At 43.5% G+C, this 13,255-nt stretch overlaps 1 protein-coding gene across 1 annotated transcript in view; it reads left to right on the top strand.

The window, feature by feature from the left end:
- MARCHF4 (membrane associated ring-CH-type finger 4) overlaps nt 1–13,255 on the top strand; it is a 114,586-nt gene that overhangs the window by 97,973 nt on the left and 3,358 nt on the right. The gene's annotated exons all lie outside the window — the stretch shown is intronic.

Raw genomic sequence — 13,255 nt, 5'->3', positions numbered from 1 at the left:
AGATACAGTTGTGGCCAAAAGTATTGACACCCCTGCAATTCTGTCAGATAATACTCAGTTTCTTCCTGAAAATGATTGCAAACACAAATTCTTTGTTATTATTATCTTCATTTAATTTGTCTTAAATGAAAAAACACAAAAAGAATTGTCCTAAAGCCAAATTGGATATAATTCCACACCAAACATAAAAAAGAGGGTGGACTAAAGTATTGGCACTGTTCGAAAAATCATGTGATGCTTCTCTAATTTGTGTAATTAACAGCACCTGTAACTTACCTGTGGCACCTAACAGGTGTTGGCAATAACTAAATCACACTTGCAGCCAGTTGACATGGATTAAAGTTGACTCAACCTCTGTCCTGTGTCCTTGTGTGTACCACATTGAGCATGGAGAAAAGAAAGAAGACCAAAGAACTGTCTGAGGACTTCAGAAAACAAATTGTGAGGAAGCATGAGCAATCTCAAGGCTACAAGTCCATCTCCAAAGACCTGAATGTTCCTGTGTCTACCGTGCGCAGTGTCATCAAGAAGTGTAAAGCCCATGGCACTGTGGCTAACCTCCCTAGATGTGGACGGAAAAGAAAAATTGACAAGAGATTTCAATGCAAGATTGTGCGGATGTTGGATAAAGAACCTCGACTAACATCCAAACAAGTTCAAGCTGCCCTGCAGTCCGAGGGTACAACAGTGTCAACCCGTACTATCCGTTGGCGTCTGAATGAAAAGGGACTGTATGGTAGGAGACACAGGAAGACCCCACTTCTTACCCCGAGACATAAAAAAGCCAGGCTGGAGTTTGCCAAAACTTACCTGAAAAAGCCTAAAACATTTTGGGCAAAGGCATCAACATAGAGTTTACAGGAGAAAAAAAGAGGCATTCAAAGAAAAGAACACGGTCCCTACAGTCAAACATGGCGGAGGTTCCCTGATGTTTTGGGGTTGCTTTGCTGCCTCTGGCACTGGACTGCTTGACCATGTGCATGGCATTATGAAGTCTAAAGACTACCAATAAATTTTGCAGCATAATGTAGGGCCCAGTGTGAGAAAGCTGGGTCTCCCTCAGAGATCCTGGGTCTTCCAGCAGGACAATGACCCAAAACACACTGCAAAAAGCACTAGAAAATGGTTTGAGAGAAAGCCCTGGAGACTTCTAAGGTGGCCAGCAATGAGTCCAGACCTGAATCCCATAGAACACCTGTGGAGAGATCTAAAAATGGCAGTTTGGAGAAGGCACCCTTCAAATATCAGGGACCTGGAGCAGTTTGCCAAAGAAGAATGGTCTAAAATTCCAGCAGAGCAGCAGAGCATTGTAAGAAACTCATTGATGGTTACCGGAAGCGGTTGGTCGCAGTTATTTTGGCTAAAGGTTGTGCAACCAAGTATTAGGCTGAGGGTGCCAATACTTTTGTCTGGCCCATTTTTGGAGTTTTGTGTGAAATGATCAATGTTTTGCTTTTTGCTTCATTCTATTTTGTGTTTTTTCATTTAAGACAAATTAAATGAAGATAATAATACCAAAAAATTTGTGATTGCAATCATTTTCAGGAAGAAACTGAGTATTATCTGACAGAATTGCAGGGGTGTCAATACTTTTGGCCACAACTGTAGATAGATAGATAGATAGATAGATAGATGATAGATTGGCTTTATTTTCGGCGGGGCTGATTAGTATTTTGTAGTTTACGATAGGAGGTGGTGGCTGCCTCAATACCTGACTGATCTTTTCTCATCGGGTTAAGGCCTCATTCAGACATTTGTGTTGCATGCGCGTGTTCTATTCATGTTTTATACGGATACAAAACGTACCCGCTACAGTCAATGCAGCTGTTCACTTATCTGCATTTTTTCACCGAGTGTGTCCATGCAAAACTCATAGAGACATGTCCGTCTTTCTCCAGTATCCCAGATTGGGATTACGCCATTGTGGTGTGTATTTGGTGAATCCCATAAGTTTCTTTTCTCTGTCCCACACTTTATACACTAACGACAATGTGGCAGTAAGCGGATTCCCTCCGGGAGAAATCCCAGGCTCCAGAAGACACAGAAGTGAGGCCCAGTTCATATTCTGTAAAATAAGAGCACCTGACCTGCCCGTGTCATCTCTACCTCCCCATCCATGGAGGTGTTGGGATGCGATAAAGTACAGCCATGGATCAGGAATGGCCAGTCCACCCTCATCCTTATTACGTTGGAGAGTTTGTCGTTTTTTTATTTGAGCATGCTGTTTATGCCGTAGTAATTCCCTGAACATGGTTTGTACTTTACAACATATAGGGTGAGGAAGCCAACAAGGAGCGTTAGGTAGCACATATAACAATTGTGGCATAAGGATCATCTTGATAAGATTTCCTCTACCTATCACTGATAGCTGGAGTTTGGACCATGCAGTCACTTTAGTACTACATTTATCTAACAACCGATCTAAGAGGGGATGTGCTGGAGAAATCGTGTATGTGATTGTGGGAAGAGGAGATGAGAGGGGAGTAGAGAAGGAGATCTTGTGAGGATCGGAGGTTGCGTGCAGGAAAGTACCGGGAGATGAGGTCACAGATGTATGGAGGACTCAGGTTGTGGATGGCTTTGTATGTCGTAGTTAGGGTTTTTAACTGGAGTCTCTGGGTAATGCGGAGCCAGTGCAGGAATTGACAGAGGGAAGAGGCCGGGGAATAGTGGCAGGTGGATTAGCAGCGGAGTTTAGGATAGATTGTAGGGGTGCGAGAGATGATGAGGGCATGCACTAGAGTTTTTGCAGAGTCTTGGGTGAAGAATGTGCGGATCCAGGAAATATTTTTGAGTTGGAGTTGGCAAGAAGTGGAAAGGGCTTGGATCTGTGGTTTGAGGGAGAGATGAATGTCAAGGGTTGCCCTGAGTCTGCAAGCTTGCAGGACTGAGGAGAGTGAGCAGCCATTGACTTTGATGGACAGGTCTGTTTGGGGGGCTGAGTGAGTTGGGAAAGATGATGAATTCTGTTTTATCCATGTTAAGTTTTACAAGTCTAGCAAAGAAGAAAGAATAGTGGACAGACATTGTCGGATTCTGGTCAGTAAGGAGGTGATATCGGGTGCAGAGAGCTAGATCTGTGTGCCTTCAGCATAGAGGTGATCCTGAAAGCCGTGGGACACTGAGCTGTCCGAGGCCGAAGGTGTAAATGGGAAGAGCAGGAGTAGAACTGAACATTGGGGGACACTGACAGATAGGGGGCGTGGTGAGGAGGTGATGTGGGAGACGCTGAATGTCCGATCTGTTAGGTATTATTAGATCCAAGATATGGCCAAGTCTGTGATGTCAAGAGTTAAGAGGGTCTGTAGTAAGAGGGAGTGCTCCACTGTGTCAAAAGGAGAGGACAGGTCCAGGAGAAGGAGGACAGAGTAGTGTAGAAGGCAGAGGAGAGGTCCAGGAGGAGGAGGACAGAGTAGTGTAGAAGGCAGAGGAGAGGTCCAGGAGCAGGAGGACAGAGTAGTCTAGAAGGCAGAGGAGAGGTCCAGGAGGAGGAGGACAGAGTAGTGTAGAAGGCAGAGGAGAGGTCCAGGAGGAGGACAGAGTATTGTGGAAGGCAGAGGACAGGTCCAGGAGGAGCAGGACAGAATAGTGTAGAAGGCAGAGGACAGGTCCAGGAGAAGGAGGACAGTAGTGTAGAAGGCGGAGGATAGGTCCAGGAGGAGCAGGACAGAATAGTGTAGAAGGCAGAGGACAGGTCCAGGAGGAGGAGGACAGAGTAGTGTGAAAGGCAGAGAACAGGTCCAGGAGGAGCAGGACAGAATAGTGTAGAAGGCAGAGGACAGGTCCAGGAGGAGGAGGACAGAGTAGTGTGGAAGGCAGAGGACAGGTCCAGAAGAAGGAGGACAGAATAGTGTAGAAGGCAGAGGACAGGTCCAGGAGGAGGAGGAGGACATAGTAGTGTAGAAGGCAGAGGAGAGGTCCAGGAGGAGGAGGACAGAGTAGTGTGGAAGGCAGAGGACAGGTTCAGGAGGAGCAGGACAGAATAGTGTAGAAGGCAGAGGAGAGGTCCAGGAGGAGGATGATAGAGTACTGTCTCTTGTATTTGGTAGTTATTAAGTCATTGATGATTTTAGTCAGGGCAGTTTCAGTGGAATTATGCCGTCGGAATCCATATTGTAAGAGGTCAAAGAGGGAGCAAGAGGAGAGGTGGGAGGACAGTTCAAAATGGATATGTTGTTCCAGTAGTTTTGAGGCATAGGGAGAAGTGATATGGGGTGATAGCTAGACACAGGGGATGGATCAAGAGAGGGTATTTTGAGGATGGGTGTGATCGAGGCATGTTTGAAGGAAGAGACAAGACACTAGTTGTTAGTGACAGGTTGAAGAGCTGGGTTAGTGTTGGGATGAAGACTGGGGTGAGGTTTGCCATGAGGTGGGACGGCATCCGGTCAAGTGCACAGGTGGTGAGATGTTATTTGGGAGTACAGAGTAAAGTTTATCTTTCGTAAAGGCGAAGAAGCTGGTTTTGGAGGAGGAGGAGGGCTAAGTAGTTATGAGAAGGAGCTGTGGGGACTTTAGGCAAAAAGTCTGTCTGATGTTATCAATCATCTGCTTGAAGAATGAGGCAAAGTCTTCAGCTGAGAGGAGATAGAGGAGGTGTTGAGGGATGGAGGAGATAATTGAAAGTGTTGAATAACTGTTTAAGGTTGTGATATTGGAAAGATATGAGAGATGAGAAGTAGGTTTGTTTTGCTGCATTGAGTATGGACTTGAAAGTAGTGAGAGACTGTTTGAATATGATGAAGTGCTTATTGAAATGGGACTTTTTCCATCTCCGCTCAGCAACCCTGGACGCCCGCCTCAGTTCTTTAGTCAGGCTGGTGTGCCAGGGTTGTGTGAGAGGGGGGCGACTGATTCAAGAACTGCATCTGCTGTGGTGTTATATAAAGCGGCAGCAGCATCTGCATTGTGTAAGGAGCTTATGTCTGCAGGAGGGAGAAGGGATTCAGAGAGTGAGTGTAGATCAAGATGTTTCAGATTTCTGCGAGAGTGTGCAAGTTTGTGGAGTGGGGATTGTGCACCGGAGAGGAGAGGGAAGAGAATGTAAGTAGGTTGAGGTCAGAAAGCGGTAGAGGTGAGTTAGAGAGGTTAAATAGGGAGCAGAGGAGGGTGAAGATGAGGTCCAGTGTGTGGCCATCTTTGTGAGTGGCTGCAGAATACCATTGAGCGAGGCTGAAGGAGGAAGTGAGAGATAGAAGTTTAGTGGCAGCTGAGAGGGAAGCATCAATGGGAAGTTGAAGTCACCCATGACGATAGTGGGGATGTCAGTGGAAAGGAAATTAAGTAGTCAAGTGGTGAAGTGGTCGAAGAAGGTGGTGGCTAGCCCTGGGGGATGGTAAATGACAGCCAGTTGGAGGGAGAGTAGATGCGCACGGAGTGCACCTCAAATGAAGGGAGAGTAAAGGAGGGTGGCATTGGAATTTGGGTGAAGGAGCAGTTATCTGACAGGAGAAAACCAACTCCACCATGGTTTTCGCTGGGGTGTGAGGTGTGGGATAGGTGGAATCCACCATGAGAAAGTGCAGCTGGAGAGGCTGTGTCAGAGGGGGTGAGCCAGGTTTCGGTGATGGCGAGGAAGGAAAGTTTGTTAGTAATGAAAAGATCATGGATGTAGGAAAGCTTGTTGCAGACAGAGCGAGCGTTCCACAGAGCTCCTGTTAGATGGACTGGAGAAGCGGGTGATTGGCGAATGGGTATAAGGTTAGATAGGTTGCGCAAATTTGTGATAGAGCCGTGGATGAGAGGTAGAAGTGACTGTGGGGATGTGGTGAGGAGGACCAGGATTGGGGGAGATATCACCGGCAGTGAGGAGGAGCAGAGATGGTGGGAGAGGACATGAGGTGGCTGTCTGTGTTTGGAGACAGAGTATTTTATACATATTTAAACTTGTCTACAATTTGTAACTGAGATTGTTCTACTATAGAAAATGGGGCAGAGGATGTACTGGCATCAGGCAGATTTATTCCAATTAATTGATAAACCTGTCAACCTTCCGAAGTCTGTTATGATTGACATTATTGGACTAATTGAGGATGCTGACTATAAAAAGCAGCATATCATCTGCATAGAGACTCACCCGCTTCTCTCTTTCTCCACATTTAAGCACAGTAATATCTCTTGACTCCCTTAGGTGACACGCCAAGGATTCAATGACCAGGGCAAAGAGAAAGGGCGACAACGGACATCCCTGTCTAGTGCCTCTCTGTAATTTAAAAGTCTCCGAGAGATGGCTATGCACTGGAATTTTAGCAACTAGGGAGTGGTGTAACAGCCAGCTTCCTATGGATGTTTCTAATTAGTGCTGGATCCTGCCTTTTATATTTGTAGCTGTTAGCCTGGGATAGATATGTCTGATATATATCAGGATTAAGGTCCGAACAGAGAAGCTGCGCCTTGTCACGGCTTGTGGCTGTCAAGAAATGTCCAGTTGTGCGCTAAGTAGCTTCACTGCATAAGTTGTACAAGTCTAGTCTGTGTAGCAGTAATGCACTTTATAGTTCATATATTCAATGTTTGTACATCTTCGCACTCAGAGGCTGCTGTATTCTTTGGTTTGTACATAGATAGGTCTTTCTTTCTGTGTTGTCTCGGTGTGTTTTTCTAGGCTGGATACTGCAGTACATTACATATAATATTACGCTGACCTTACATGTGATCTCAGGATATTAGATTCTTGTGTAATATTTGCGGTGTGGACCTCGGGGAACGCAGCTTCAGATTCTCATTGTTTGCAGTGGAATTTATTGAAAATTGCATACGATGTACAAGAATAAATCAGATTCGGAAAACAAATCACTTAGTAGGTGTAGGGAATGGTATGTTATGCCTCATGTCTCTGCATTGTGGGTTTCTTTAGATTATGGTTTTAGGAATTTACCTCCAACCTCATAAATATTTACCTCCTGAATGCAAATAGCATTGGAGATGAAGAAAAAAGGGTCTGTAGTGCCCCCCTGTTCGTGTTCATCAGTACAGACTCTTTATAGAGTCCCTGCCCATGATTGGTTATAAAACCAAAGCAGAATCTTCATTTGTATTGAGTTCGTTGAGAGTGCAAATTAGGAGACTGGTTGATTGTGTGAGAAGCCTTCAGCTCTCACAGTTGTCTAAATCCAATCATATAGTGGAATACTTTCATTTTTATATATATCTACTTCCAATCTCATTGAACTCTACAGTTCTCTCATGATCATCTACCTCTAACCTCATTGATAAATACTTTGGCTCTTGTGTACCTAACTTCTTTCTCCTACCATAGTTGGTTATCTAGCTCTTTTCTCCTACCGTAGTTGGGTATCTAGCTCCTTTCCCCTACCGTAGTTGGATATGTAGCTCCTTTCCCCAACCATAGTTGGGTACCTAGCTCCTTTCCCCTACCGTATTTGGGTATCTAGCTCCTTTCCCCTACTGTAGTTGGGTATCTAGCTCCTTTCCCCTACCGTAGTTTGGTATCTAGCTCCTTTCCCCTACCGTAGTTGGGTAGCTAGCTCCTTTATCCTACAGTAGTTGGGTATCTAGCTCCTTTCTCCTACCGTAGTTTGGTATCTAGCTCCTTTCCCCTACCGTAGTTGGGTATCTAGCTCCTTTCTCCTACCGTAGTTGGGCATATAGCTCCTTTCCCCTACCGTAGTTGGGTAGCTAGCTCCTTTATCCTACCATAGTTGGGTATCTAGCTCCTTTCTCCTACCATAGTTGGGCATCTAGCTCCTTTCCCCTACCATAGTTGGGTATCTAGCTCCTTTCTCCTACCATAGTTGAGTATCTAGCTCCTTTGTCCTACCGTAGTTGGGTATCTAGCTCTTTTCTCCTACCGTAGTTGGGTATCTAGCTCTTTTCTCATACCATAGTTGGGTATCTAGCTCTTTTTTTCATACCATAGTTGGATATCTAGCTCTTTTCTCCTACCGTAGTTGGAATTTAGTTCCTTTCTCCAACTGTAGTTGTGTATCTAGCTCCTTTCTCTAACTATAGCTTGGTATCTAGCTCTTTTCTCCTACTGCAGTTGGGTATCTAGCTCCTTTATCGTACCGTAGTTGGGTATCTATCTCCTATCTCCTACCGTATTTGGATATCTAGCTTTTTTCTCCTTCCATAGTTGGGTATCTGGCTCCTTTATCCTACCATAAATGAGTATCTAGCTCCTTCCTCCTACCGTATTTGGGTATCTAGCTCCTTTCTCCTACCGCAGTTGGGTATCTGGCTCCTTTACCCTACTATAGTTGGGTAGCTATCTCCTTTCTTCTACTGTAGTTTGGTATCTAGCTCATTTCCCCTACCGTAGTTGGGTATCTAGATCCTTCCTCTTACCGTAGTTGGAACCTAGCTCCTTTCCCCAACCGTAATTGGGTACCTAGCTTCTTTCCCCTACCGTAGTTGGGTATCTAGCTCCTTTCCCCTACTGTAGTTGGGTATCTAGCTCCTTTCCCCTACCGTAGTTTGGTATCTAGCTCCTTTCTCCTACCATAGTTGGGCATCTAGCTCCTTTCCCCTACCGTAGTTGGGTATCTAGCTCCTTTCTCCTACCGTAGTTGGGTATCTAGCTCCTTTCTCCTACCGTAGTTGAGTATGTAGCTCCTTTCTCCTACCGTAGTTGGGTATCTAGCTCTTTTCTCCTGCCGTAGTTGGGTATCTATCTCTTTTCTCATACCATAGTTGGGTATCTAGCTCTTTTTTTCATACCATAGTTGGATATCTAGCTCTTTTCTCCTACCGTAGTTGGAATTTAGTTCCTTTCTCCAACTGTAGTTGCGTATCTAGCTCCTTTCTCTAACTATAGTTGGGTATCTAACTCTTTTCTCCTACTGCAGTTGGGTATCTAGCTCCTTTATCGTACCGTAGTTGGGTATCTATCTCCTATCTCCTACCGTATTTGGATATCTAGCTTTTTTCTCCTTCCATAGTTGGGTATCTGGCTCCTTTATCCTACCATAAATGAGTATCTAGCTCCTTCCTCCTACCGTATTTGGGTATCTAGCTCCTTTCTCTTACTGCAGTTGGGTATCTGGATCCTTTACCCTACTATAGTTGGGTAGCTATCTCCTTTCTTCTACTGTAGTTTGGTATCTAGCTCATTTCCCCTACCGTAGTTGGGTATCTAGATCCTTCCTCTTACCATAGTTGGAACCTAGCTCCTTTCCCCTACCGTAGTTGGGTATCTAGCTCCTTTATCCTACCGTAGTTGGGTAAGTCCTCTTTCACACTTCAGTTTTTTGCATGAAATCCGCCAAAAAGTCAGACAAGCGGATCCGTTGTTAGCTGATGTGAACGGATGGCACAGGATCCGTTTTGAGACGGATCCTGAAAATCAGGAAATTTAAAGGAAACGCTGGCCGGGATGAGGAGAGAGAGAGAGAGAGAGAGAGAGAGAGACTCCTTTCTCTTACCGTAGTTGGGCATCTGGCTGCTTTTTCCTACCATAGATGGGTATCTTGCTCCTTCTACTACAGTTGTCTGCTTTCAGTGTTTTAGGTTTCTACCCCCCGATCTTATGAAGATATCCTTAACTCTCTCATAATAGAGTCCATGAACTTGGAGAAATATGTTGTTTTTTTTTTTAAGGGAGTTCTCTATGCCATATGGAGAGATGGTCTCCCGCAATCAGATGAAAAGTTTAATCTTATGTTGGAAGGCTTTTCTCCACCTCCATAATCCCCTTTAGGCCCCCCTTCACATGTCAGGTTTTTTTTTCCATATGCGGTACGTTTTTTAAGGACCCCAAATATGGACACACGCACACCCATTGATTTCAGTGGTGGTGAGCACGTCAGGTTTTCCCACGGACCGTGTGTCTGTGTGAAAAACCGGCAGATGTGTCAGCTTTTTTTGCACACCACGGACTAAATGCATGTCTCACATGTGCACACTGATAATCATCAGTGTAACACATAACGGCGCCTGGGAAGAAGCGGTACAGTTCGCGCTGTTCCCAGGTGCTGGCTGCTGAATGCAGCTTTCATCATTGTCACCTGGTATTCCTATGATCAGCATGACCAGGTGACAACGATGAGAGCAGGCTTCAGCAGTCAGCACCTGGGAACAGCGCGAACTGTACCGCTTCTTCCCAGGCGCCGGTACATGTCACATGGATGGCACATTGATACACAGATGTCACATACATATGGATGGCACATGGATGTGACACATGGACAGCAAATGGATACACGGATGTCACTTACGTACATACAGATGGCACAACGATGTGAGAAACGGACATCAAACAGATACACGGATGTCACATATGTACATGCGGATGGCACTTGGACAGCAAACGGATACACGGATGTCACATATGTACATGCGGATGGCACTTGGACAGCAAACGGATACACGGATGTCACATACACATATGTACATACGGATGGCACACGGATGTGACACATGGACACCAAATAGATACACGGATGTCACATACGTACATACGGATGGCACATGGGCCATGGATATCACCAGTACTGCTTTTTCCTATCCAGGAATCACCAGGAGGCCTTATAATGAAATATCTCCAGACTGTTCCTACATCTTTTGGGGTGTTTCTTTTGAATAGCACATTTTTGGCATTATGTCTGGCGGTGACTCTCGACGCTTAGTCTATTTGTAGCGGCTCCTTGTCTCCATCGCTCATTCAGCCGCTTCCTGATCTCAGCACAGAAAATCAATACCTAATTTTAAGTACTGAACGGGAGAGGAAATAAAAACAAGCCACCGCTCATTTCTCCAGATGGATGAATTCAGGGACTTGGATGCGACTCGTCCTCATGCCTTCTCAATGGGTTGTATGATTACGATGTATCCTGTGCGGGAGCCTGAGGGAAGAGCCAGACCGGACCCAGCGCCGAGGACGGAGGGTTATTAGCCAGACATTGCTGGAGATGTGCTGTCGAGAATAATTGCATGTTGCACACACTGTACGTTATATACACATTACATGTTGCACACACTGTAAGTTATATACACATTACATGTTGCACACACTGTACGTTGTATACACATTACATGTTGCACACACTGTACGTTGTATACACATTACATGTTGCACACACTGTACATTATATACACATTACATGTTGCACACACTGTACGTTATATACACATTACATGTTGCACACACTGTACGTTATATACACATTACATGTTGCGCACACTGTACGTTATATGCACATTACGTGTTACACACTGTACGTTATATGCACATTACATGTTGCACACACTGTACGTTATATGCACATTACGTGTTACACACTATACGTTATATACACATTACATGTTGCACACACTGTACGTTATATACACATTACATGTTGCGCACACTGTACGTTATATACACATTACGTGTTACACACTGTACATTATATGCACATTACGTGTTACACACACTGTACGTTATATACACATTACGTGTTGCACACACTGTACGTTGTATACACATTATATGTTGCACACACTGTACGTTATATACACATTACATGTTGCACACACTGTACGTTATATGCACATTACGTGTTACACACTATACGTTATATACACATTACATGTTGCACACACTGTACGTTATATACACATTACATGTTGCACACACTGTACGTTATATGCACATTACATGTTGCACACACTGTACGTTATATGCACATTACGTGTTACACACACTGTACGTTATATACACATTACGTGTTGCACACACTGTACGTTGTATACACATTATATGTTGCACACACTGTACGTTATATACACATTACATGTTACACACACTGTACATTATATACACATTATATGTTGCACACACTGTACATTATATACACATTACATGTTACACACACTGTACGTTATATACACATTACATGTTGCACACACTGTACATTATATACACATTACATGTTGCACACACTGTACGTTGTATACACATTACATGTTGCACACACTGTACATTATATACACATTACATGTTGCACACACTGTACGTTATATACACATTACATGTTGCACACACTGTACGTTATATACACATTACATGTTGCGCACACTGTACGTTATATGCACATTACGTGTTACACACTGTACGTTATATGCACATTACATGTTGCACACACTGTACGTTATATGCACATTACGTGTTACACACTATACGTTATATACACATTACATGTTGCACACACTGTACGTTATATACACATTACATGTTACACACACTGTACGTTATATACACATTACATGTTACACACACTGTACATTATATACACATTATATGTTGCACACACTGTACATTATATACACATTACATGTTACACACACTGTAAGTTATATACACATTACATGTTGCACACACTGTACATTATATACACATTACATGTTGCACACACTGTACGTTGTATACACATTACATGTTGCACACACTACGTTGTATACACATTACATGTTGCACACACTGTACATTATATACACATTACATGTTGCACACACTGTACGTTATATACACATTACATGTTGCACACACTGTACGTTATATACACATTACATGTTGCGCACACTGTACGTTATATGCACATTACGTGTTACACACTGTACGTTATATGCACATTACATGTTGCACACACTGTACGTTATATGCACATTACGTGTTACACACTATACGTTATATACACATTACATGTTGCACACACTGTACGTTATATACACATTACATGTTGCGCACACTGTACGTTATATACACATTACATGTTACACACACTGTACGTTGTATACACATTACATGTTGCACACACTGTACGTTGTATACACATTACATGTTGCACACACTACGTTGTATACACATTACATGTTGCACACACTGTACATTATATACACATTACATGTTGCACACACTGTACGTTATATACACATTACATGTTGCACACACTGTACATTATATACACATTACATGTTGCACACACTGTACGTTATATACACATTACATGTTGCACACACTGTACGTTATATACACATTACATGTTACACACACTGTACGTTATATACACATATGTTACACACACTGTACGTTATATACACATTATATGTTGCACACACTGTATGCTATATAGACATTATGTGTTACACACTGTACGTTATATACACATTACGTGTTACACACACTGTACGTTATATACACATTATATGTTGCACACACTGTATGCTATATAGACATTATGTGTTACACACACTGTACATTATATACACATTACGTGTTACACACACTGTACATTATATACACATTACATGTTGCACA

Source organism: Dendrobates tinctorius, unplaced genomic scaffold (genome assembly GCF_039654945.1).
Source record: "Dendrobates tinctorius isolate UK_male_01 unplaced genomic scaffold, ASM3965494v1 ptg000143l, whole genome shotgun sequence".
NCBI classification, from domain to species: Eukaryota; Metazoa; Chordata; class Amphibia; order Anura; family Dendrobatidae; genus Dendrobates; species Dendrobates tinctorius.
The sequence above is the reverse complement of the archived record's forward strand: the minus strand, read 5'-3'. Positions and strand labels throughout refer to the sequence as shown.